Here is a 26,548-nt window from a genome sequence, read left to right on the forward strand (position 1 = left end):
AACTGTGCCTTAGTTGCAAACATTTGAGGCATGAGACCTGATTCACACTATTCGAACAAAAATGTACATTGGGGCAGATGTAATGATGTTTTGGACAAAATGGTGACCCCTAGAGCCTCACTTTTAACACCTCAAAGACAGATCAACCATAGCGACACTCCGGCTTAAATTGGATTATGGTACAATGTAGCTGAGCAAGCACAGCAACTAGCAACGGATAAAGCAAACCAAGGTACAATGTAGCTGAGCAAGCACAGCAACTAGCAACGGATAAAGCAAACCACACACCACAGCAATCCCATGCTGACAATTACCAACAGCAAGGTGCATTGTGTTTCTTAAATCCTACCACTTTCTGCTAACTAGTTAACACGAGTACTCACAAATTCTCTGGCCTAGAAGGCCCCTCCCAACTGTTCCCCGACCCCCCACGTTCTCACCCACACAGCCTCTGAGCGTAGCCCCACCCCCAGCATTTGAAGATTTAGTTGTTCCCTCCCTACATCCACTGAAGATGTTGTCTAGTTTGGGGTCGAGGAGGGGGCGAAGTAAAAATATATTAATAAGGTTTTGATGTAGCTAAAGCTGTGTGACCCGTCCAAGGGCTGGCACCACAGCATATAGCAAGCACTGTGTAGAGCAGAGGATGGGAGGTAATGCACAGTATAAGAAGCAGCAGAGCACAGTTCTGTCACTACAGTTTTCATGCACTGTGCATCTTTACCCTTCACACAATCACCTTTGCATTGGACACACAAATATAGGACTTTTGTCTTTGTGAAAGTGTGTTAGCTATATCAAATTTAGCAGTGCATGCCACACCGAAAATGATATCCACTAGAGTTTAGCGAAACTGAGGGAAAAGTTCCCTCACAGCCGCCATGCCCTGCCAGCAGCACTCAGGGAACTGAAGCAAGCAAGGGAAGAGCCCGAGAGCGATGGCAGGCAGAGAGAAACGGGTCAAAACAAGCCCTGTATGTAGAATTTTTGGCCTCCAGGTGAGACGTAGTGTTACGCCTATGGGAACAGAGGTGTCTTTCGGGAAATGCAGAAGGATCAGCCAAAGAAATAAGGAAGCATTGCACAATCCATCGAAGAAGGGGGACATTCCAGACAAAGCAACAACGCTGCAGGCCACATATTGCGGTGCACTACAACTCACCAATGAATACATGATATGATAGGTCATTTATAACGAGCTTAGTACCCAGAGGTTTCTGAGCACAGAGCTGGGGATCGAACCTGTGTTGCTCCATGTCGTTTTGTTTTCAATGTGAGCACGTTGCCCCTGAGCTATCCTCCCGAGACAGTATACCTACAGTACATACGCTGGTGTTCATGCCATTCTTCGGAGCTCAAGGCGTGCTGCCAGCAACATCCACTGTCCGAGCCAGAAAACTGCTCAGAGAGTAAACTCTCGCTTCAGAGATGTGAGTGCAGCCTGTAGTCCCAGACCAGCTCAGCCAGACATGCACCCAAGACTCTAGGCCATGGCCACAACCACTGCAGCATAACACACCCATGGAATCAAACATCCATCAAATATCCACAACCCAAAAGTGTGTGAACTGTTTGATTTGTAGAGTTTGTATGTGAAGTTTTGGCAAAGTCATGCAATTAAGATTGTAGAGTTTGGTAACAAGCACTGCAGTATAACATACCAATGGAAGTAAACATTTTGGATTGTGGTCTATGCTTAGATGTTTTTTTGAATGGTTGTGTTATGCATCAGTATTTGTGAGTTGAATTATTATATACTTACTGTTTGCCTTTTTGTGATTGGATATATTTTTTTCATGACATGGGTACCTGGAGCAGATATTCTTTTTCAATCTCTGTGATAAAAGACAAGATCATATGTTAGTGTAGGTAGTTCATAATGTGTTATTGCATTGCATAATAGACATTTATGCATTATTTTGACCCTCATATTTAGTACTTTAGAAGAACTATATTTCAAACCAGTGTACTGTGCAATTTGCTCAGTTTCTGTGTTTGTTTATTAAATCATTGGGTCTGTGGAAAAAAAAATCCATGCTGGATTAAAAAAAACTACGTTTTTTGTTATGGTACAATATATTTCTTTCTTTGTTTTCAGTGTTTATTTGTTGTTTCTTGCTAATCTTCTATCTGTTGGCTTGTTGCAACTGTTTGGGGCAGTTTGATACTTATTGGTGTATTCTAATTGTTTACTTATAGTTTTATGCTAATCTTCTATCTGTTGGCTTGTTGCAAATTATTTGGGGCAGTTAGATAGCTGTTGGAATATTCTTACTGGTTATAGTTTTTTATTTATACTTTCAAGTTATTCATCTATCTGTTGGGTTGTTGCAGAATTTTGGGGCAGTTAGATACCTGTTGGTGTATTCTGTTTATTTCTTGTTATATTTTAGTGGTATTGATTTATCTGTTTGGTTGTTGCAGAATCTTGGGGCAGTTAGATACCTGTTGGCGATTTCTAACTGTTTATAGTTTTGTAACTGAAGTTTTGTTAATGTTTATGCACAGATTAGTTATTACATTTTTGTTTTAAGAATATTAAAAAAGCTTTTACAAGATTTGCTGGTAATCTTTGTTTTAGAGTAATGGTAGTATCATTACATTCAAACCATCCGCATTTCTTTTTTATATATGCAGTGTAGTGACCTGCATTGGTTGTGGATCCTGCGTGGTAGATTATACCTATTGTTGTGAATGTTTTCTTACCAAGTGATACTTGACCGTGTGTGAATCCAGTCAGCTTGCAGTTGTTTTTGGTACTATCTGCGTTGTAACCAAAAAGCATTACTATTACGTATTTACTGTGTGTCTGTATTTGTAAGGTGGAGCGATTATCTAAATTGCAGGTAGTACATAATCTGCCATGGTTTGCATTTTGTACAAGTTGCTGAAATGGAATGGATTCACAGTTAGGTATGGATACATACACAAAGCGTTCATTAGGGATTTGTTCCTGTACCACATGGCTGCAAAGAGTGCATGTATGTTTCCACATGTATGAAATCTGGAAGATTTCATTTATAGGTATGTTTTTGTTTTCCATTACTTGTAGTAAGTACATTAGAAATTCTTGTGGGGGAGGCCACCAGGGGGCGCACAAGCAATGGCTGCCTGAGTGCACAGCTCCCGCCGAGGCCCGGGTATCCGAGGGGATTGAGCCCCCCCGAGACGCCCCCACGAGCACAACTGGGGTGACCGACCTGGCGCCCCCCCCGGCCCTCCGACGAGAGAAAGAACGGAGCGCGAGCTCCCCGGGGAGCCGGAATACGAAGCCCGCGGCGCCTGAGCGGGAGACACAGCAGGACAGGAGCGGCCTCGGGACCGCGAGCGAGGCGGTCCCACCCCGGGCGCACACGGCACCCCAGCCCGACTGGCCTTCACTCCCCCCATCAACACCCCCCCCCTCAGGGTGCGGGGAACGACCCGGCCGAGGTCCGGGCCCCCGGGACTTCGGGACTTTGGGGACGCGGCAGTGGGCCGGCCCTCTCCGCCCCTCCCCCCGCGGCCCAGACCAGAACGAAGAGCGCCGGGGCGGCGAGGAGGCGGCATCAGGGGGATCGGAGCAGCGCTCCTGGGGAGTCGGCACCCGCCCCCCCGAGAGTGAAGAGAGGGAGCGGGGCGCCCCCCCCTGGGGATGGCAGCGCAGGCGATCACGGCCTGCCCGAGGCCAGGTCAGCGGAGGAGGCGGCACCCGGGGGCCTGGAGCGGCGCCCCCGGGGACTCGGAGCCCCCCCCCTCCGGGAGTGAAAGAAAGGAGTGGGGCAGCCCCCCCCCCCTTGGGGGTTACCAGCGCCGGAGCCCGGCACAGCACAGCAGAGCAAGGGGAGCCCCGGCGGGCCGGGGACTCGCCCCCCCACAGGTGAGCGCCCCGAGCGGGGCGGAACCCCAAAAGCAAGAGGACCAAAGGTGGGGTCTGTGGACCAGGGCCCCTCCCGGAGACAGCAAGGCTCAAAGCAGGGGTGACCAGGGTGAGAGGCCCCCGCCAGCAGTTGGTGGGGCGTGTGCCCGCCTGGAGGTGCCCCCCCCAGGACTCACGGAGCGAGCCACAACGTCCTCCCCACCGCCCCCTTGATCCACCACCCCCCCCCACTCCAGGAGACCGGAGGAGGCCCCAGAAGACCACGAGGCACTTGAAAAGGGTGTGAGGCCCCTGCCTGAGAACAGGTGGGGCGTGTGCCCGCCCCCCCGGACTTTGCCACCCCATTTGGGACACCTGTGGAGTGCACAACCCAAGCAAGGAAGGACGGGCCAGTAGGGGACCCCCTGCCCCCCGCCGGGGCCGCGGGGATCCAGACGACAGGACACAGGGAAGAACCACATGAGCTGGAGGGAAGCCTTGCAGAGATACCGCTTCCGGGGGGGTGTAAGAGGTGACAAAGGCTTAACCCGCGAAGGAACCATGGCCCAATCGGGGGAAGCTTCCCCCTCCTCGGCGGCAATGGAAAGGGGCTTTGCCTCGATCCTACAGGAAATAAGGGACATGCGCTCCGACATTGCCCAAAAATTTGAAAAAATGGACCAGAGGGTGGACAAGATTGAGGACAGGCTCCTTCAGGTCGAATCTAACCAATCCTCCATAGCAGTCCAAGACATACAATATAGCATGAGGTTGGAGGCCCTGGAGAGGAGGGACGAGGAGAGGGCCCGACAGATGGACGATTTCGAAAACAGGGAGAGGAGGAACAACCTCAGAATCTTTGGGGTGCCCGAAATAGAGGGGGAAACGGAGAGAGACGTCACCCGAGCAGTACGAGACATCATTACTCTCCTGTTCATGGAGGAAATGACAACCGAGCCAACTTTCGACAGGGTGCATAGGGCGGGGGGCAGGGCCGGGGCCCCCCGGTCGATTCTGGTCCGGTTTCACTACTACTCAGAGAAGACGAAGGTGTTGGAGGAGGCCAGAAAGGCTAGGGAAATCACTTATAACAACGCACAAGTCTCGATATACCAAGACCTCTCCGCCTACACGCTGGCCAGGCGCAGGATGTGCCGCCCTCTCACACAGGTGCTCAAGGAAAAGGGAGTGCGCTACAGATGGGGCTACCCCTTCTCCCTGACTTTCGAATACATGGGCCAAAGATCGACCCTGATCACGGAAGAGGACATAAGGGGAGCCATACAAGAATACGCAGTGCACACGAACCCCCGGAGGGGCCCATCGGGGCCGGAGCACGGGAGACCCGGCGGCCCTGGCCCGCCCGGCGAGAGGAGAAAGCGCACCGGCGCGAGGAAATTCAGGAAAATGAACACCCCCTCCCCTTCAAAGGACGGAGAACGTAACGACTCCGAGGACTGAGCACGGGGGCACCCTGGCGTGCCCTGGTCGGAGGGACGCAGACTCAGAGGATTCACTACTATCAACGTCCCTACGACCTGCAAGTAGGTGGGGTCTGCAGAGGGGTCACAGACGCGGGGGATCTCAGGGGGCTCAAGGAGATGAGCTTCTAATGCAGATTGCCTGGCCGAGGTGGGCAGGCTGGTGGTTCTGCCAAAAGCCAGCGATGGCAGAACTACTTGGCTGGACGCCCGGGAGGGGGGTGGGGGGACCACGGGAGTTGGGGAAGTTCAGTTACGGTTTGGGGAAGGGGGGCAGTTGGGGTTTTGTCATAAGCCCACCCGGGGGGAGGGGGCAGGGGGAAAAGGGGAACACAGAGTTGATATAACGGAGCACACGGGGAGGAGCGCAGGGGAGGAGTTGACCGAGAGAGAGAAAAATAGCGACTATGGCTGACGGGCTGCCCGCCCTGGGAGTGGGCTCACTTAATGTCCGTGGTTTAAACACCCCCACCAAGAGGTCCTTGCTATGCAGGGAATTTAGAAGGGCACACCTGGATTTTCTCTTCGTTCAAGAGACTCACTGGCCACAGGGGAAGGAGCCCAAAATGCGGGGAGGGGGAATTGGAGAGGTCCACAGTGCATCCCACAAGTGCAAAAAAAGAGGGGTCGCCATCCTGGTAGCCAAACATGTGGGCTTCGAGAAAGAAGCCACGCTGAAAGACCCGGGGGGGCGTTACCTGCTGGTGCGGGGGTCCCTGCAGGGGGCCCCACTGACCCTAGCGGCCATCTATGCCCCAAACGAAGGCCAAGCCCAGTTCTGGGAGGAGGTGGGGGACAAACTCAAACATTTCATCTATGGCACGGTGGTGGTGGGGGGGACTTCAACATAGTTCTGGACCCCACCCTGGACAGGAAACGAGTAGGCCCGCAGTCCTCCAGGGCTGCGGACGAGATCATGGTGCGCACCTTCCAAAATGTCAACCTAGAATTGGGCCTGTTGGACACGATCCCCGTCCCTAGAACAGACTCCCCCTCCTTTACATATTACTCAGCCATCCACACGTCGTTCTCCAGGATAGACTACATCCTGGTAGACGAGACCCTACGTCCATTTGTCTCGGACCACAGGGTAGACCCCGTCCCCTGGTCTGGTCACGACTTGGTCCGAGCTACAATAGCAAGGGGAGGTCTACACAAACGCAGAGGGAGATGGAAGTGCAACGACTCCCTGTTAAGGGACGAAGTCCTATCCCAGGAGGTCCTCGAGGCCATCACGGAATTTTTTGAGCTTAATGACAACGGGAGGTGGGCCCACACACCCTCTGGGACGCCTTTAAGGCAACCTTACGGGGAACCCTGATTAAAATAGGAGCCCAGAAAAAAGGCAAAGGGAAGGCCAGGAAAGGTACCTCAGGGAGAAAATCGCCCTACTCCAACCTGGGGGTCTCCCCACGGTTCCCCTAGACAGCGAGCAGGTGACCGCATTGGACGACTACAGACTCCAATTGAAGGATCTCCTTCTCCACAAGACGGAGAGGAGTCTCCAACTGGTCAAACAAAAGTACTATGAAAAAGGGGACAGGGCGGACAGGATTCTGGCTTGGAAACTGAGGGAGGTGCAGAGAAGCGGATTAGTGAAAGAGGTCAAGAACGAGGTGGGAAAGGTAGGCTACGACACACCCCACATTGGCGAAGCCTTCCGCCGATACTATGAGAAATTATATTCGTCCGAGTACGATGGGGAGGAGGCGGAGATGGTGGGGTTCCTGAATTCAATCCAAATCTCGGCCCTGACCAGGGAGATAGCGGAGGGGTTGGAGGGCCCGGTGACCGAGGACGAGGTAGAGCGTGCGATTGGAGGAATGAAGGTGGGCACTTCCCCGGGCGAGGACGGGTACTCTGTCTACTTTTACAAAAGGTTCCGCTCGACCCTCTCCCCCCATTTGGTAAAAGTGTTTAACGCGGTGCTGGAGGGGGGGTCTCTCCCGGACTCCATGATGGAGGCAATTATTGTGGTGCTCCCCAAGGACGGCAGGGACCCTAGGGACTGCTCCTCCTACCGACCCATCTCCCTGTTGAATGTTGACGTGAAGATCTTGGCCAAGGTGCTTGGAGGACGGTTGGAGGGGGTCTTGCCGAAGCTGGTCCACGGCGACCAGGTAGGATTTATTAGGGGGAGACAGGGCCCAGACAACATCCGGAAGACCATAGACCTGATGCACTATGAGGTCAGACTTGGACGCGAGCGTCCTGTCCCTAGACTCGGAAAAGGCGTTCGACAGGGTGGAGTGGAGATTCATGGAACTTACCCTCCAAAAAATGGGCTTTGGTCCACACATCAGGGACTGGGTGGCAGCTTTATATAGGGCCCCGAGGGCCAGGGTCCAAGTCAATGGTGGGTTGTCGGAGCCCTTCCCCCTGTCGCGGGGGACAAGACAGGGATGCCCACTCTCCCCTCTAATCTATATCCTCTCCATGGAACCTCTAGCCATAGCAGTCAGAGCCCACTCAGAGATTAAGGGGATTAAGAGGGGGGAAGTGGAATTTAAGCTCTCCCTGTTTGCGGATGACATCCTGGCTTACTTAGTAGACCCGAGATCCTCGCTCCCCCCGCTCCTCTCCTTGATGGCTACCTACGGGCGTTTCTCTGGTCTCAAGATCAACGCATCCAAATCAGTCCTGCTCCCTATGAGTACCCGGGACCCAGGCTTGGACGCCCTCGCCAGCCTGGAGGGAATAACGGTGGGAAAGGCCTCCATTCGATACCTAGGAGTCCTCCTTACTCGGGACCTAACCAATCTAGCCCCTGCTAACTATGATCCCGTTGTGGCGGGAATCATTGCAGATTTGAGGAGGTGGAGGTCAATGATTCTGTCTTGGTACGGCCGCATGACGGCTGTGAAAATGAACATTCTCCCGCGACTACTATATCTTTTCACCGCCCTCCCATCTGTAGTCCCTGACCGGACCTTCAGAGCCCTTCAGAACGCGGTGCGGGAATTCATATGGCAGGGTAAGACCCCGAGAACTGCCAATAGGGTCCTGACCTTACCGAGGACGGAGGGAGGTTTCGGGTTACCAGATTTTCAACTCTATTTCCGGGCAGCCCAACTACGCATCCTCCTAGAACATATGAAAGAGGGGATGGGCACTTACTGGTCATACCTGGAGGACATGGACGCCCACCCACTGAAGATTCGAGACCTCCTTTGGGCCCCTAGCAAGTTTATTCCGAACAGACTCAAATCCAACCCAACCCTGGGAGTCCTCTGGACGATCTGGAGGGAGGGTCCCCAGACGGCACACCTAACATCGTGGCCATCACCGATGTCCTCTCTTTGGGGTCACCCCCTCAAACTGGGTAGCAGGGGGTTCCGCAACGCCCAGTCGTGGTCTGACATGGGAATGGAGTGGGCGGGGCAGATGTTCAGAGAAGGAGAATTCCGGCCATACGAGGAACTGAGGGACGCCGTCGGTCAGGGGTCCCTCTCCATATTTGAATACATCCGCCTGAAGGGAATTCTATGTGACCAGGCCTGGGGCCAGAACCTGAAGATCTCGGAGGACGCCTGGGCGAGAAAATTTAAAATAGCCTTCCATGGGAACTTATTCACGGCGGATATGGAACACAACTTCAAGATTTTACAGGGGTGGCATAGAGACCCAGTGAAGTTGGCTAAAATGTACACGGGAGTGTCCCCCCCATGCCCAAGGGGATGTGGCCAGGTCGGTACGAGAGGGCGAATGTGGTGGCACTGCCCGAAAGTCCAGGCATACTGGGAGAAGGTGAGGGGCTGGATCGCCGAAGTTTCTGATGAGCTTCTCCCCCAGAACCCCCTGACAATGCTGCTGGGCCCCCCCCGGAGGTCTCGGACATTCCCCGATACCCTAGGATGTGGGAGACAATGCTAAGGGCGGGAAGGGTAGCACTGGCCCAGAAATGGAAGAGCCTGGAGACCCCATCGAAGGAGGACTGGCTAAAAAAGGTAAAAAACATGTACCTGATGGATAAACTGACGGCAATGATGAACAATAACTTGAGCTCTTTCCATGCAAACTGGTACGAGGCACAGCAGACATGGGGTTGGGATGTGCACTGATCCTCAAGGGGGACAAGGAGCGGACAGGGCCCTCGGCCCGGGGGACGATGGTAGTTCATCAGCCATTTCTAATAGTCAATGCTCTCGCTCTTCCTGGAGCTCCAGACTCTCTGAGCTTACACAGTGGCTCCCCAGCAGAACGTTTCTATGAGGACCAAGTTTTTTGGTTTCTCCCTTTTTGGCGGGGGGGGTGGTGCGTTTGGGGCGGGTGAGGGGGGGGGGGTTGGGGCCTGTTACCTGCACAATTTGTGAAAATGTTTTGCGCCCTTTTGTTATAGTATGAAAATGCCAATAAAACAAAGTTGAAAAAAAAAGAAATTCTTGTGGATCTTCTTGAGAGTTTATAGTGAATTTGACCATTCCAGCACAGTAGTCCAATTCTTGTTTTATTCCATGAACACTGTAGGTGTTGTCAGGATTGTTGGTTGCATTTCTATGAAGGACTAACATTTGCAAACACAATTGGTCTGTATTGTGTAAGTAAATGTTGTCAATAATTGGTGGCAATTGGAATAGAATATTTATTGCTACATTTGCGTTGCAATTTACACCAGTTGTATTTGAACATTTGAATGGAACGGACAGTTCTGTGTCCAAGTCATTTGTTCGGAGTGTGTGTTGCTTCTTTGAAGGAGTACTTGAGTTACTTTGAGCAGTAGATTCTTCTTTGGTTGTAGTACTTGATGAAGTATTAGCTTCTTTTACTTTCTTTGGAGACATTGCATTGAAATCCTGTATCATTTCTGTTTGAAGTAGTTTTCTTTTACAACGTTTTGCTTTTTGTGGCACAGGATAGGTTTTTAGATGGGGGTGTACAGTGAACATAGTCTATTGTATTCTAGAATGCAAGGAATATCAGCATTTACTTTACTTGCTTCAAAGTTGATTATAAATAGTCCATCAAGTGTACATAAGCGTGTTAGTGCTACATAGCTCATGCCTTCTTTAAAGACTGCGCTCCCAATATCTATCAATGCTTTATCTAGGGTAAGACCTTGTGATTTGTGAATGGGTACTGCGTATGCTAGAGTTAGAGACAATTGTTCTCTGCGTACATACATGTCTTTGAAAAGAAGGAAGCGGGATGTTGAGCGTCCTATCCTTCTAACTTCTAATAGTTTGTCAAAGAGAATATTGACAAAATGAATGTTTTTGTCACGTGGGTATGTTTCAAAGCCAACAACTGTACCAAGTGCTCCATTAACTAGTCTTTGCTCCACGTCAAGGTTACGTTTAAACATTACTCTACAGTTTAAAGATAATTTAAATATTTTCTCCAAACCAGCTTTGTTGGAGATAGAGTTTTCTAAGGTATTTAGTCTTGTTGTGGCTTGTTGACACATGGGTAGTGCCATACCATGTACGTCCAGTTTGTCTGTGGAGCAAATTTCAATTATTGAGTGCATTTCTTTTTTCAACATTGTTTCATTGAATTTTGAACAGCTTGCATGAGTTGGCATCAAGGACATACAATTGACATTTTTGTGTGCTAATTGTTCCATGATCTCAGTACCACATGAGTTATGGCAATAGAGTGCATGGATGTACCTGGTTTTTAATATTGCTTGTGCTTCTTGAAATAGTACACCAACTCTAATACTTTTTAAAATGTTGGCGTATGTGAGGCCTGCAGACTGGCGTATGTTTTCTGTTAATTTTCCCTATTGGAAATGTTGCCAAAGGTTGACATTTCCTATGCTGCCAAGAGTTTTACGACAGAGTTTGTTCCCAAAGGTTTTAAAAATAGGTTCACCTTTCACTGGTGTTAATTAAAGAAGATCTCCGAAAACAATAATGTGTTTTCCTCCAAAGAGCTCTTCGTAGTCTGTTTTGAGTACCTCTTGTAATCTGAGGTGAATCAAAGCCAACATTAGGTTGGAGACCATGCTCACTTTATCTATTAGTAGAATTTTCATTTGTTTCAAAATTCTGCGTAGTTCCATTGCAGCTTCTGTAGAACGTTTGTAATAATCTAATTTGATTTGGTGTTCTACTGGAAGGAGTAGTAATCGGTGTAAAGTGCCACCGCCTATGTTGTAGGCAGCTAAACCTGTGGGGGCAGTTACAACAGTTGACAGTTTGTTGTTTGTCAATTGTTGAAGGAACTTGCTGATGATTTTGATTAAGAATTTTTTGCCTGAACCAGCTTGACCACTGACGTATAGCAGTATAGGTTTGTAGTTTTGGCAGGTACACTTTTTATTTTCATGTTGTACACCATGTTCAATTTGTTTTGTTACTTCTTGGAAAATGCTATGCTGCTCATTGTTCAGTTTTGATTTCAGTACAATGTAGTCTTCTGTAGCTTGTTCATACTGACACATGGTGTTTTCTACTTCTGTCATAGCTAATTCTGCCTCATTTGCTATTAGTGGCTGTCCCAGTGGTTCTTGACTTCCTGTTTCAGAAGGTTGACTACTGTCGGGAGTGTCCTCATCTGGTTGGGCCTGGAGTTCTTCTTCGTGTTGCTGTTCATTGTGCAACATTGTTTTGTACTGTGTGAAGTTTACATCTGTTATAGTACTTTCATTTGCTTTGAAAGCGTCTTCATAGGAGTCATGGATATCTAGTAACTCTTCTTCTTTTCTCCATGGTTAAAAAAGTTGTAGCAGGGACATGTAATATAGTTCTTTATGTTGAGGAGTTTTTAATGTCGGAAAAACGAAGTTCCTATAGGTAATAGGGACTCCTGTCCCCTGCACACCATTCAGTAGTGGAAAGGTAACTTTCCAAACAAATCTCAGTGTTTTCAATAATTCAATATATTTCTTATCTCAGTATATCAAAGTTTTTTAGCAGCAGTCAGAGTACACAAACACCAATTGCAGAAATTCAATCAAAAATGTTCAAATTGTTCAAGTTCAAATTATTTTACTGACAATGATTCTCAGTGTTTCACAAAATAATAATATTGTTTCTTGAGTTCCATTCACTCAGTGACTCAAATTCAGCTTGACAGTTAGTCATTAGTAACAAAAGGGACAGCCTGGGGACGGGCAGGACAGAGAGGCTGAACTAGTGCTTTGTACGAGGGGGTGGTCCTGTCCTCAAATGTTTGCAAACTGCAATGATTTGTTGCAGTGATTATTTAAAACCTCCAAGGTTTAGTAGTAATACATCTCAACAAGTATGAGTTACTAAAAAGAGGTAATAATCCAACTACTGGAAGGAAACTACTGTTGCCTTTATTTTGATTAGGCCACACATGTAGGTATTACAATGAAAAGCAAATAAACAAATAAACAAATGAACAAACACTTTGCGTTAAATCAATAACAGGTTATTCAAGTGTTCTTTACACATAGATTTCAAAGGTGCATGTACAATTTGTAACAAGCGGACACTGAGTAGCACACTTTCAGGTGAGTAGAAAGCAGAGTTCTAAATTGTCCTGTAGAAATACATTCAGAATTCAAAAACACACATAAGAAGTTGTGTAGTGTGTTTAAAACACACATGAGCAGTTGTGTGGTGTGGTCTCTCCTGTACACAGTTTGGCTAAGTATTACTTCATATTAGTCAAGAGCAATGTACTAGACAGTTAAACAATGTCGTGAGAGAATCAAACAGGTTGCTTTGTGACCCAAAACCTTAAAAATAGGGTCTGCTGTAGACTGCTTTGGAAGGGATAACCAAAAAACTGGTTGACTACAACATAAAGGTAGTGGCGATTATTGGGGTCATCTTAGTGGTTTCAACAGGAACATGATGACCTTAGACGTTTCTGCTGAAAGGTGTTGCAGCCTTCTTCTGGGGCCGGGTGTAAGCAGGTCTCCCTCTGGGTAAAAACAATATGAAGACATATTGAGAAATGGTCCAGAGAGTGGATTATACCTAAAGAAGATTAGAGAGAGGAAACTCTGTGAAAGTATGTTCTAAGGGGTGGGCCTAAAACCCTGTAGACTAACCTTGCGTGCTAATTGAAAAATTCAAAATGGCGGTATAAACAGCTTGCTGGAAGGCATTCTCCAAAAAAAGGGTGGTGGGTCAAGCTGTGGAGGCCTGTGAATACAGAAAGAGAGTGATGGAGGTCCCGGTCAGCTGTGGCATGGAGAAGGGAGCCTACAGTTGTATACTAGATAAGAGCAAAGTGAGTACCTTGATGATCAAATGGTGTAGCTAAGTTCTGCTGAACCTTGGTGGTGCGGATCCTCTAAGTGGAGGTCATGTAAGCGCCTGCCGGTGGGTCTGGAGCCTTAAAATATACACACAAAGAGAGGCAAGCGCCCTGTCACAATTCGGCATGAAGAGGGAGCCGTTGTGAAAGCAAGTGCAAGGAGTGGGTCCTGGATAGGACCAGACACTGACCTTTATAAATGAAGTTCGGGCGCACTGGGTCCGGGTGAAAAGGGAACTCATGTTCGTCTGTGTTCAGGGACCGGAGCTGTGTAGCTGACTGCAGGTGCGCATGCGCAGAGAAGTAGTGTCTCAATGCCGCACATGCGCGGAGGCGGCTCGGCTAAGTTGCCATGGCGTCCATGACGCTAGCAGGCCTTGTAGGAGTATGAGGCAGCTCTGGGCGCTGGCCAGGCTGCACGGGCAGTGCAGGAGGCCATACTGTGAGTGCTGTACGTGGCGTATGCAGACACAGAGGGAGAAACGAGGAAGGGCTACTCTGTGTGCTGCTGAGAGACAGATGGGCACGCTCATAGAAGTTAATGGACAAAGTCAAGGAGAAAGGTGGCCTCAGAGTGACCACAGCTGGTAAAAATATGGGCAACCCCCACAATGATATGATCATGTGTTGTCTGAAATGGTGGGTTCCGTGCAGGAAGATGGGGTCAAAATAGGGGGGGGCATTCTGCTTGGTGGATGAAGGGTGACCTATGAGCTGCAGATGGCTTCTCTCGGGAATGTGGACAATGATAGGTGTTTAGAGATATTCATAGGATTTTCGGGTCACAAAGCAACCTGCTTTGATTCTCTCACGACATTGTTTAACTGTCTAGTACATTGCTCTTGACTAATATGAAGTAATACTTAGCCAAACTGTGTACAGGAGAGACCACACCACACAACTGCTCATGTGTGTTTTAAACACACTACACAACTTATGTGTGTTTTTGAATTCTGAATGTATTTCTACAGGACACTTTAGAACTCTGCTTTCTACTCACCTGAAAGTGTGGTACTCAGTGTCCGCTTGTTACAAATTGTACATGCACCTTTGAAATCTATGAATAAAGAACACTTGAATAGCCTGTTATTGATTTAACGCAAACTGTTTGTTCATTTGTTTATTTGTTTATTTGCTTTTCATTTTAATACCTACATGTGTGGCCTAATCAAAATAAAGGCAACAGTAGTTTCCTTCCAGTAGTTGGATTATTACCTCTTTTTAGTAACGCATTCTTGCTGAGATGTATTACTACTAAACCTTGGAGGTTTTGAATCATCACTGCAACAAATCATTGCAGTTTGCAAACATTTGAGGACAGGACCACCCCCTCGTACAAAGTGACAGTTAGTCATAACACTTTTTTTATATAGAAATTCTAAAATAATGTGTTTACTAATAAGCTCAACGCGTTTCGAGAGATTTCCCTCTCTTCTTCAGGAGCAACAAAGGAGACGAGTTTCACCAGGAGTAAGCAGGAAGCAGGAGACCAAAGGCTCATGGACGGCGGAGTTTAGAATTCAGGTATAGTGCTAAGCATTCTTCACTTGGGAAACATCTTTAATAATAATCACGTTGAGCACCGCGCTAACATGCAGTATCCTTTAAATAGGTAGTCACACTGATAGTGACCCCGCGTTACGATAGAAATCAGTAAATAGGAGTTACACATATGCGGTTGAAACGGTCCATAACACAGGTAAAGCATCATGCAAACTTACATTAATTTAAAATAAAATAAAAAGTGTAAGTATAAAACATCGCGTTAATTCGATCAATTATTGATACAGGGAGGAAAGTTGAACTGACTATGGAATAAATCCTTAAATTCTGAATGTGACCACATGTCAATCATGAATTGGTGAGTTTTCTTGATAGTTTTATCAATATCTTTACCTAGTGCATGAAACACGGATAACCATAGTGTAAATACTTACCTTTTAGGCCACCCACTTCCAAGACTCCACACTGGATATTCGTTTTGAAATCTAGAACAGGCTTCCCCTTCAGATTGATGAATACATGAACACACAGGTATAGTTCTGTACTCATTAGAGTTAGAAATAACAATCTATTGTTCCATTAAATCATTAACACACACATCATATTATTCACAGATTACTATCAACGAACAGGGGACAACAAGAATAGATGACGTTTCCATGATCTCACAACGGAATAGTTGTTAAAGAAAAATCCTGGGGACACATTTGTTAAAAGGAAATGTTGATTTGAATTTGCAATGAAGAATTGTTGAAAATATTGATTGCTGTATTATTTAGAAACTATTTGTTGCTCCTGAAGAGGAGAGGGAAATCTCTCGAAACGCATTGAGCTTATTAGTAAATACATTATTTTTGAATTTCTATATAAAAAAAAGTGTTATGACTAACTGTCAAGCTGAATTTGAGTCACTGAGTGAATGGAACTCAAGGAAACAATATTATTATTTTGTGAAACACTGAGAATCATTATCAGTAAAATAATTTGAACTTGAACAATTTGAACATTTTTGATTGAATTTCTGCAATTAGTGTTTGTGTACTTTGACTGCTGCTAACAAACTTTGATATATTGAGATAAGAAATATATTGAATTATTGAAAACACTGAAATTTGTTTGGAAAGTTACCTTTCCACTACTGAATGGTGTGCAGGGGATGGGAGTTCCTATTACCTATAGGAACTTCGTTTTCTGATATTTTTTTTGATTTATTGATACCAGATTCAGTCCTTTTCTCCCCGGCACCCAGAAAAAACTGATTAAGGTAAGGGCCAGAGGAGCAGAAAAATAAGGAACACAGTTGACTACTTTTTACAGAACATATATAAGAAAGGATGTGCTTTCCTTCCTCTTTCTTTGTGAGGAGTTTTTAATGACAATTTGATAGGATTAATTAAGCTTTGTTTGGTAAGTTTCACTAAGCTGCCGTCACAATTTGTCACTCCGTATCTACCTTTCTTTTCATCTGGTTTTATATTATTTTTGTATGTGAAGTTTTGGGCAATGTGGTATAGACGCATGGTTTCCCAAGTGGTACTCATTTTTGGCTATTGTTTCTATTTCCTCATATGATTTGAGAACTCTTTTTCTACATTTAGCAGGACCGAGACTTAGCCATACTATATTTTCAGATTTTCCATACAAAGCAGTACCGGTTAAATGGTCTGCAGCTTCATAGCAGCCACATTCTCCATGAGAGAGCATTTTTATGCCTAAGCTGTACAATTTCTGTGACAGTGTTTTGTCAGATGGTCATCCCAGAGGTCTTGAAGCTCTGTTTTTTCTATTTTGGTTAAGTAGGTTGTGACATATCGTGCAACTGCAGTGGAATTGTCTGCAATGTACTACACATCTATGTTTGCATTCCATAAGAGGGCAATGATTGCAGTGTAATCATTGATATATTTAGCTTCTTCTGTCCTTTTTATGTAATATGTATTCTTAGGTTATTTACCTTTGACACTACATCTAAATGAAGACATGAAGTTGTTTACTTGACCTGCTGTTGTAACTGGTCTAGGGAACCCAACGCAGCATTTGGTGTAGTATTTCCCTTTGTTTTAATATTTGCGACGACAATATTTCCCACATTTGTGTCTTTGAAATTGTAAAATTTGTGCGTGAAGGTCACTATGTGTTGTTTGTGAAGGAATTTCACAAGTGACATATTTTTCAATAAACTTAAAACAGTGGCATCACTGTCTTGACCAAATTTAGGAGCATCTTTAATCCATAAAAGCATGTGGATATGTGGTGCTCCTCTGGCTTGGTATTCTTTTCTCCAAAAGAAGTGTTGCACTTCTCTGAGGGGAGGAACAGTTTTATTACAAATAAAGTGTAGCATAGCAATGAAGCGATGATGGAAATATCTTGAAACATTAACAGAATCTAGAGAGCAGAGTTCTCCAGGTGTTAGTATATCTATGTTTGTTTTGTTTTTGTTTGTTATGCGTAGGAAATCATGTAAATCTCTCCATGCATATTCTGCACAACTTAATGTAACAAACCAAGTGGGTGGGCCAAGATTTCTTATCGTACAGCATACATCTCTGTGATGTCAGAACCAGTATTCTTTTGTACCACACATGTTTGCTAAAAGATTTGTAATGCTTGATTGTAGAACCTCATCTTTTTCTTGCACTTTTTGTAGTAATTGCGTAGCTGACATATTTTGAAAATGGGTACCTGATTTCAATCTGTGTGCAACTCCGTAGCATAGAGTTGCTAGTTCACTTTCAAAGAGAAGGTGGAATATGTAGTCCACATTTTGTCTAAATCTGGGATCTTCAGAATACATTCGTAAAGAGTGGTATTCTGATGCTGTTATTTGTGTGGGTCTATCATTGTACCTTACTCCTTTTCCAGCAAGAAAGAGTAGAGGAATGGCACGTGCTTCTATACTTTTTTCCCATATGACGATTGGTGATCCTTTGGCTTGTCGCATTTGGTACGTTTCCAGTGCATCATCTATGGTGTCTTTAGAGTGTAATGGATGAATTGCATAATGGTCTAAAATATTGGACACTGTAGCAGGATCTAGAAGTTGAAATTTACCAGTTTCTTGGGACTCTTGAATTATTTCAATGGGTTCTCTCAGATTTTCTTCAAAATTAATTTCTTTGTAGTATTCATTGTTGTCTTTTAGATATTGTAAGGCTTGTCTAACTTTATGTAAATCCACGAGTTATTGCCAATTTTGTTTGTCTTTTGTAGGTACACCAATTACTAAGACAATTAAAGATTGATCTATTGGACCTTGCACTCCCAGAGTGTGTACATTTTCTTTCAGATCTAATGGTAAATAAACTACTTTGCCACGAATGCCTTTCACTAATTCAGAGGGAGGTCATTTTGCTGTTTTTGGCTGAAGCCGTATTATTGCTTGAAATGGGTGCACTGTTTGAATTATGATGCTCTCATATAAATTGAGTTGTTGCAGGGGTTTTGGTAGTGGGAATAATTCCAAGTTATTTGTGATAGCACCTGAAGGAGTTTGGTTGTTGTCAAGTTTTGCAGTGCAGTAACTGCAAAGTATTAAGGGGTCAGTAATTTTGTATTTGGTTTCTGCTATAAGGTAGAGAGCTAATTCAAACCATTTGCAATCTTCATTGTCTTCTATTTTGTACGTTATGTCTATAGTTTTTGTGCTACTTTTATAAAAAGTTCTGAGGCAACACACCACACACATAGTTTGGTACTTCAGCTGATGTACTTTTAAATTTTAGTATTTCTTTTTTGTATGTGTGCAGTAGAAGGTTGCCATCTGTACAATTGTTGCTAGTCTGTTGTAAACCTATTGCATTTTGTAAGTGGCTTTCACCTCCAAAATATTTTCTCTGGAGATGCTCTATTACTTCGAGTATTTCTTTGGCTGTACAATGTAGAATATTGTTTTTTAAATTGGTTAGTGCTAAAGCAGGACTTTTAGCATACCACAGTTTATGGACCAGATTTCTTATAGTTGACTGATGTGTTGATGTCATTTTGATATGATGGAAGGTGCTTTTGCAAATATGTCCTGAAATGCAGGCTAATGAATGCCCTTGTAGTCCTGTGTATTTGCGCACAGGACAGATATTCATATTTTGTAGTCGTTTCATTTTGAATTTGTCTTTGCCTTTCATATACTGATTGAGGAACTGGCGTAAAGATTTGAAAGATTTTTTGGCAATGTTAAACATTGACGTGCACTGCCATTTGTACACTGGACGTTTTGGTTCAGTGGAATGGAGAGGTGATACTGAGTTTTCTGGGGATATTTTAGTGAGCAGCATTTCTTGTTCCATTATGGTATTATTAAGTTTTTCATACCCTCGTCCACTGCTATGTATGGCAATTGTGTTTGTTTGCTTTTGTTTGTATGCTTCTTCATTAAAATATGGTTCTGTGCTCGTGGTGTGACTCCATTCACCTCCACGGATATTTAAGAAGTTATTTTTGTTGACATTGCGTTTATTGAGAAGTCTTTTTTGTAGTTTAGTAGTTAGTTTTGTTAGTGGTTTCATTCTGTTTAAAACTAAAATAAATAACTTCCTTTTGAGAAGGATTGCACTGTCTATGAGAGCTTCTAAGATTAATTTTCTACGGTAGGTTTTAAGGGTTGTGCATGATATCTCTCCTGTTTTTATAAGGTTCTGAAGGACTCTGAGGCGGAACATTATTTGTAAAATACTTTTTTTGGTATGGTTACTTGCCACTACATCAAGATTTATAGGTGCAGTGTTAGCAGTAGTGGTAGCTGAATTCTTGTGAATCACTTTATGTTTCGTTTTACATTTTGAAAGAGGAGGCAATGTTTCTGTACTGGAAGCTTGTTTTGTTTCACTTAATGACTGTATTACCTGTTTTGTTTGAACTTTTTATACAAATTCTGCTAGAGATGGATGCTTATTTTGGACACTTTTATTTTGATTTTCTCTACTTCTGCGTTGCTTTCTACGGAGTTGCTTTTAGGTAGGCATTCTTTGGGGTCTGTTGGAGAAAAAAGAAAGTGTGGGGTGGGCTGTTGTGCAATGTATTTGCGCTGTGTGCATGAGTGTCTGAGTATGATGGTAAGGATGTATGTGGAGGTGTGTGATTGTGCAATGGCCAGCTTGAAAGAGGAGGCAATGTTTCTGTACTGGAAGCTTGTTTTGTTTCACTTAATGACTGTATTACCTGTTTTGTTTGAACTTTTTATACAAATTCTGCTAGAGATGGATGCTTATTTTGGACACTTTTATTTTGATTTTCTCTACTTCTGCGTTGCTTTCTACGGAGTTGCTTTTAGGTAGGCATTCTTTGGGGTCTGTTGGAGAAAAAAGAAAGTGTGGGGTGGGCTGTTGTGCAATGTATTTGCGCTGTGTGCATGAGTGTCTGAGTATGATGGTAAGGATGTATGTGGAGGTGTGTGATTGTGCAATGGCCAGCTACAACAGGTTGGGAAGGCTATTCTTGTATTTGTGTGTTACTATACTGGGGTTCAGATGACAATACAAACTAAGCTAATGGTGAGGGGAAGCACTAATACTAAATCTAATGGTATATAATTAAAACAGTTGCTTGTTCTGAAATACTAACATTCTAGTGTGTTTGAGTAAAAGTTAGAACATTATGGTAGTATTGTACTTCCTTTTTTGTATGGAAAGAGTAGATTTCTTCTGAGTTGTTGTTAGTACTTCAGATGCTGCTGCTTTTCAGGAGAGTTGTCTTCACTGCAATTGTAAAAGAAAGATGTTAGTACATTTGTGTGTTTATAGCACTGTTGTTAATTTAGACATTGATTTTTTTGTTTTTGTACTAGTAGTGTTTTTTGATAACTGAACATAGTGTGTACATGCAGTTTCCTTTGCCTATGTGCAGCCTGTATATTTTACTTAGAATCTGTTAGTTGAACATGCTTTACAAATGAGTATAATACTAAGCGTATTAAGCTCACTTGGCTTCTTAAGGCTGTGTTATTGGATGCTAGGAGATAGAAGAAATAATCATATACTTATTTAGCTATTTTTATAGGGTAAATGGCAGAAACTGTATAGAAAAGCATGGAATGTATGCATTTGTGAAGGTGTGGGTAATAAAGCAGAAGGATTTGATGTAGAGGCAGTGGTGTTGTTTCAGCTGGGAGCCTTTCTAATGATAGTGTCTATCTGTGTGAGTGTAAAAAGATACATGAACTCATCCTGTCTGTGTGTAAATTTATAGTACACATATAAGAGATAAGGGGGGCAAGTGGGACCCTCTTTTTTGTTTAAGGGGGGCCTGACTCAAGAGGGCATGTCATATACGAGAGAGAGAAGAGGAGTCAGAAGCTACCCCTGTTTAAAGACACAGGTAAGGATTGCAGCAGAGGACTAGGTTTCAATCAATCAGAAATTCAATCAAAAATGTTCAAATTGTTCAAGTTCAAATTATTTTACTGACAATGATTCTCAGTGTTTCACAAAATAATAATATTGTTTCCTTGAGTTCCATTCACTCAGTGACTCAAATTCAGCTTGACAGTTAGTCATTAGTAACAAAAGGGACAGCCCTATTTTTAAGGTTTTGGGTCACAAAGCAACCTGTTTGATTCTCTCACGACATTGTTTAACTGTCTAGTACATTGCTCTTGACTAATATGAAGTAATACTTAGCCAAACTGTGTACAGAAGAGACCACACCACACAACTGCTCATGTGTGTTTTAAACACACTACACAACTTATGTGTGTTTTTGAATTCTGAATGTATTTCTACAGGACACTTTAGAACTCTGCTTTCTACTCACCTGAAAGTGTGGTACTCAGTGTCCGCTTGTTACAAATTGTACATGCACCTTTGAAATCTATGAGTAAAGAACACTTGAATAGCCTGTTATTGATTTAACGCAAACTGTTTGTTCATTTGTTTATTTGTTTATTTGCTTTTCATTTTAATACCTACATGTGTGGCCTAATCAAAATAAAGGCAACAGTAGTTTCCTTCCAGTAGTTGGATTATTACCTCTTTTTAGTAACTCATACTTGTTGAGATGTATTACTACTAAACCTTGGAGGTTTTGAATCATCACTGCAACAAATCATTGCAGTTTGTAAACATTTGAGGACAGGACCACCCCCTCGTACAAAGTGACAGTTAGTCATAACACTTTTTTTTATATAGAAATTCTAAAATAATGTGTTTACTAATAAGCTCAACGCGTTTCGAGAGATTTCCCTCTCTTCTTCAGGAGCAACAAAGGAGACGAGTTTCACCAGGAGTAAGCAGGAAGCAGGAGACCAAAGGCTCATGGACGGCGGAGTTTAGAATTCAGGTATAGTGCTAAGCATTCTTCACTTGGGAAACATCTTTAATAATAATCACGTTGAGCACCGCGCTAACATGCAGTATCCTTTAAATAGGTAGTCACACTGATAGTGACCCCGCGTTACGATAGAAATCAGTAAATAGGAGTTACACATATGCGGTTGAAATGGTCCATAACACAGGTAAAGCATCATGCAAACTTACATTAATTTAAAATAAAATAAAAAGTGTAAGTATAAAACATCGCGTTAATTCGATCAATTATTGATACAGGGAGGAAAGTTGAACTGACTGTGGAATAAATCCTTAAATTCTGAATGTGACCACATGTCAATCATGAATTGGTGAATTTTCTTGATAGTTTAATCAATATCTTTACCTAGTGCATGAAACACGGATAACCATAGTGTAAATACTTACCTTTTAGGCCACCCACTTCCAAGACTCCACACTGGATATTCGTTTTGAAATCTAGAACAGGCTTCCCCTTCAGATTGATGAATACATGAACACACAGGTATAGTTCTGTACTCATTAGAGTTAGAAATAACAATCTATTGTTCCATTAAATCATTAACACACACATCATATTATTCACAGATTACTATCAACGAACAGGGGACAACAGGAATAGATGACGTTTCCATGATCTCACAACGGAATAGTTGTTAAAGAAAAATCCTGGGGACACATTTGTTAAAAGGAAATGTTGATTTGAATTTGCAATGAAGAATTGTTGAAAATATTGATTGCTGTATTATTTAGAAACTATTTGTTGCTCCTGAAGAGGAGAGGGAAATCTCTCGAAACGCATTGAGCTTATTAGTAAATACATTTTACTAATATCTAAATGAAGACATGAAGTTGTTTACTTGACCTGTTGTTGTAACTGGTCTAGGGAACCCAACGCAGCATTTGGTGTAGTATTTCCCTTTGTTTTAATATTTGCGACGACAATATTTCCCACATTTGTGTCTCTGACATTGTAAAATTTGTGCGTGAAGGTCACTATGTGTTGTTTGTGAAGGAATTTCACAAGTGACATATTTTTCAATAAACTTAAAACAGTGGCATCACTGTCTTGACCAAATTTAGGAGCATCTTTAATCCATAAAAGCATGTGGATATGTGGTGCTCCTCAGGCTTGGTATTCTTTTCTCCAAAAGAAGTGTTGCACTTCTCTGAGGGGAGGAACAGTTTTATTACAAATAAAGTGTAGCATAGCAATGAAGCGATGATGGAAATATCTTGAAACATTAACAGAATCTAGAGAGCAGAGTTCTCCAGGTGTTAGTATATCTATGTTTGTTTTGTTTTTGTTTGTTATGCGTAGGAAATCATGTAAATCTCTCCATGCATATTCTGCACAACTTAATGTAACAAACCAAGTGGGTGGGCCAAGATTTCTTATCGTACAGCATACATCTCTGTGATGTCAGAACCAGTATTCTTTTGTACCACACATGTTTGCTAAAGGATTTGTAATGCTTGATTGTAGAACCTCATCTTTTTCTTGCACTTTTTGTAGTAATTGCGTAGCTGACATATTTTGAAAATGGGTACCTCATTTCAATCTGTGTGCAACTCCGTAGCATAGAGTTGCTAATTCACTTTCAAAGAGAAGGTGGAATATGTAGTCCACATTTTGTCTAAATCTGGGATCTTCAGAATACATTCGTAAAGAGTGGTATTCTGATGCTGTTATTTGTGTGGGTCTATCATTGTACCTTACTCCTTTTCCAGCAAGAAAGAGTAGAGGAATGGCACGTGCTTCTATACTTTTTTCCCATATGCCGATTGGTGATCCTTTGGCTTGTCGCATTTGGTACGTTTCCAGTGCATCATCTATGGTGTCTTTAGAGTGTAATGGATGAATTGTATAATGGTCTAAAATATTGGACACTGTAGCAGGATCTAGAAGTTGAAATTTACCAGTTTCTTGGGACTCTTGAATTATTTCAATGGGTTCTCTCAGATTTTCTTCAAAATTAATTTCTTTGTAGTATTCATTGTTGTCTTTTAGATATTGTAAGGCTTGTCTAACTTTATGTAAATCCACGAGTTATTGCCAATTTTGTTTGTCTTTTGTAGGTACACCATTTACTAAGACAATTAAAGATTGATCTATTGGACCTTGCACTCCCAGAGTGTGTACATTTTCTTTCAGATCTAATGGTAAATAAACTACTTTGCCACGAATGCCTTTCACTAATTCAGAGGGAGGTCATTTTGCTGTTTTTGGCTGAAGCCGTATTATTGCTTGAAATGGGTGCACTGTTTGAATTATGATGCTCTCATATAAATTGAGTTGTTGCAGGGGTTTTGGTAGTGGGAATAATTCCAAGTTATTTGTGATAGCACCTGAAGGAGTTTGGTTGTTGTCAAGTTTTGCAGTGCAGTAACTGCAAAGTATTAAGGGGTCAGTAATTTTGTATTTGGTTTCTGCTATAAGGTAGAGAGCTAATTCAAACCATTTGCAATCTTCATTGTCTTCTATTTTGTACGTTATGTCTATAGTTTTTGTGCTACTTTTATAAAAAGTTCTGAGGCAACACACCACACACATAGTTTGGTACTTCAGCTGATGTACTTTTAAATTTTAGTATTTCTTTTTTGTATGTGTGCAGTAGAAGGTTGCCATCTGTACAATTGTTGCTAGTCTGTTGTAAACCTATTGCATTTTGTAAGTGGCTTTCACCTCCAAAATATTTTCTCTGGAGATGCTCTATTACTTCGAGTATTTCTTTGGCTGTACAATATAGAATATTGTTTTTTAAATTGGTTAGTGCTAAAGCAGGACTTTTAGCATACCACAGTTTATGGACCAGATTTCTTATAGTTGACTGATGTGTTGATGTCATTTTGATATGATGGAAGGTGCTTTTGCAAATATGTCCTGAAATACAGGCTAATGAATGCCCTTGTAGTCCTGTGTATTTGCGCACAGGACAGATATTCATATTTTGTAGTCGTTTCATTTTGAATTTGTCTTTGCCTTTCATATACTGATTGAGGAACTGGCGTAAAGATTTGAAAGATTTTTTGGCAATGTTAAACATTGACGTGCACTGCCATTTGTACACTGGACGTTTTGGTTCAGTGGAATGGAGAGGTGATACTGAGTTTTCTGGGGATATTTTCGTGAGCAGCATTTCTTGTTCCATTATGGTATTATTAAGTTTTTCATACCCTCGTCCACTGCTATGTATGGCAATTGTGTTTGTTTGCTTTTGTTTGTATGCTTCTTCATTAAAATATGGTTCTGTGCTCGTGGTGTGACTCCATTCACCTCCACGGATATTTAAGAAGTTATTTTTGTTGACATTGCGTTTATTGAGAAGTCTTTTTTGTAGTTTAGTAGTTAGTTTTGTTAGTGGTTTCATTCTGTTTAAAACTAAAATAAATAACTTCCTTTTGAGAAGGATTGCACTGTCTATGAGAGCTTCTAAGATTAATTTTCTACGGTAGGTTTTAAGGGTTGTGCATGATATCTCTCCTGTTTTTATAAGGTTCTGAAGGACTCTGAGGCGGAACATTATTTGTAAAATACTTTTTTTGGTATGGTTACTTGCCACTACATCAAGATTTATAGGTGCAGTGTTAGCAGTAGTGGTAGCTGAATTCTTGTGAATCACTTTATGTTTCGTTTTACATTTTGAAAGAGGAGGCAATGTTTCTGTACTGGAAGCTTGTTTTGTTTCACTTAATGACTGTATTACCTGTTTTGTTTGAACTTTTTATACAAATTCTGCTAGAGATGGATGCTTATTTTGGACACTTTTATTTTGATTTTCTCTACTTCTGCGTTGCTTTCTACGGAGTTGCTTTTAGGTAGGCATTCTTTGGGGTCTGTTGGAGAAAAAAGAAAGTGTGGGGTGGGCTGTTGTGCAATGTATTTGCGCTGTGTGCATGAGTGTCTGAGTATGATGGTAAGGATGTATGTGGAGGTGTGTGATTGTGCAATGGCCAGCTACAACAGGTTGGGAAGGCTATTCTTGTATTTGTGTGTTACTATACTGGGGTTCAGATGACAATACAAACTAAGCTAATGGTGAGGGGAAGCACTAATACTAAATCTAATGGTATATAATTAAAACAGTTGCTTGTTCTGAAATACTAACATTCTAGTGTGTTTGAGTAACAGTTAGAACATTATGGTAGTATTGTACTTCCTTTTTTGTATGGAAAGAGTAGATTTCTTCTGAGTTGTTGTTAGTACTTCAGATGCTGCTGCTTTTCAGGAGAGTTGTCTTCACTGCAATTGTAAAAGAAAGATGTTAGTA

The sequence above is a fragment of the Ambystoma mexicanum genome, chromosome 6p (genome assembly GCF_040938575.1).
Source record: "Ambystoma mexicanum isolate Mex_15411 chromosome 6p, UKY_AmexF1_1, whole genome shotgun sequence".
NCBI lineage: Eukaryota > Metazoa > Chordata > Amphibia > Caudata > Ambystomatidae > Ambystoma > Ambystoma mexicanum.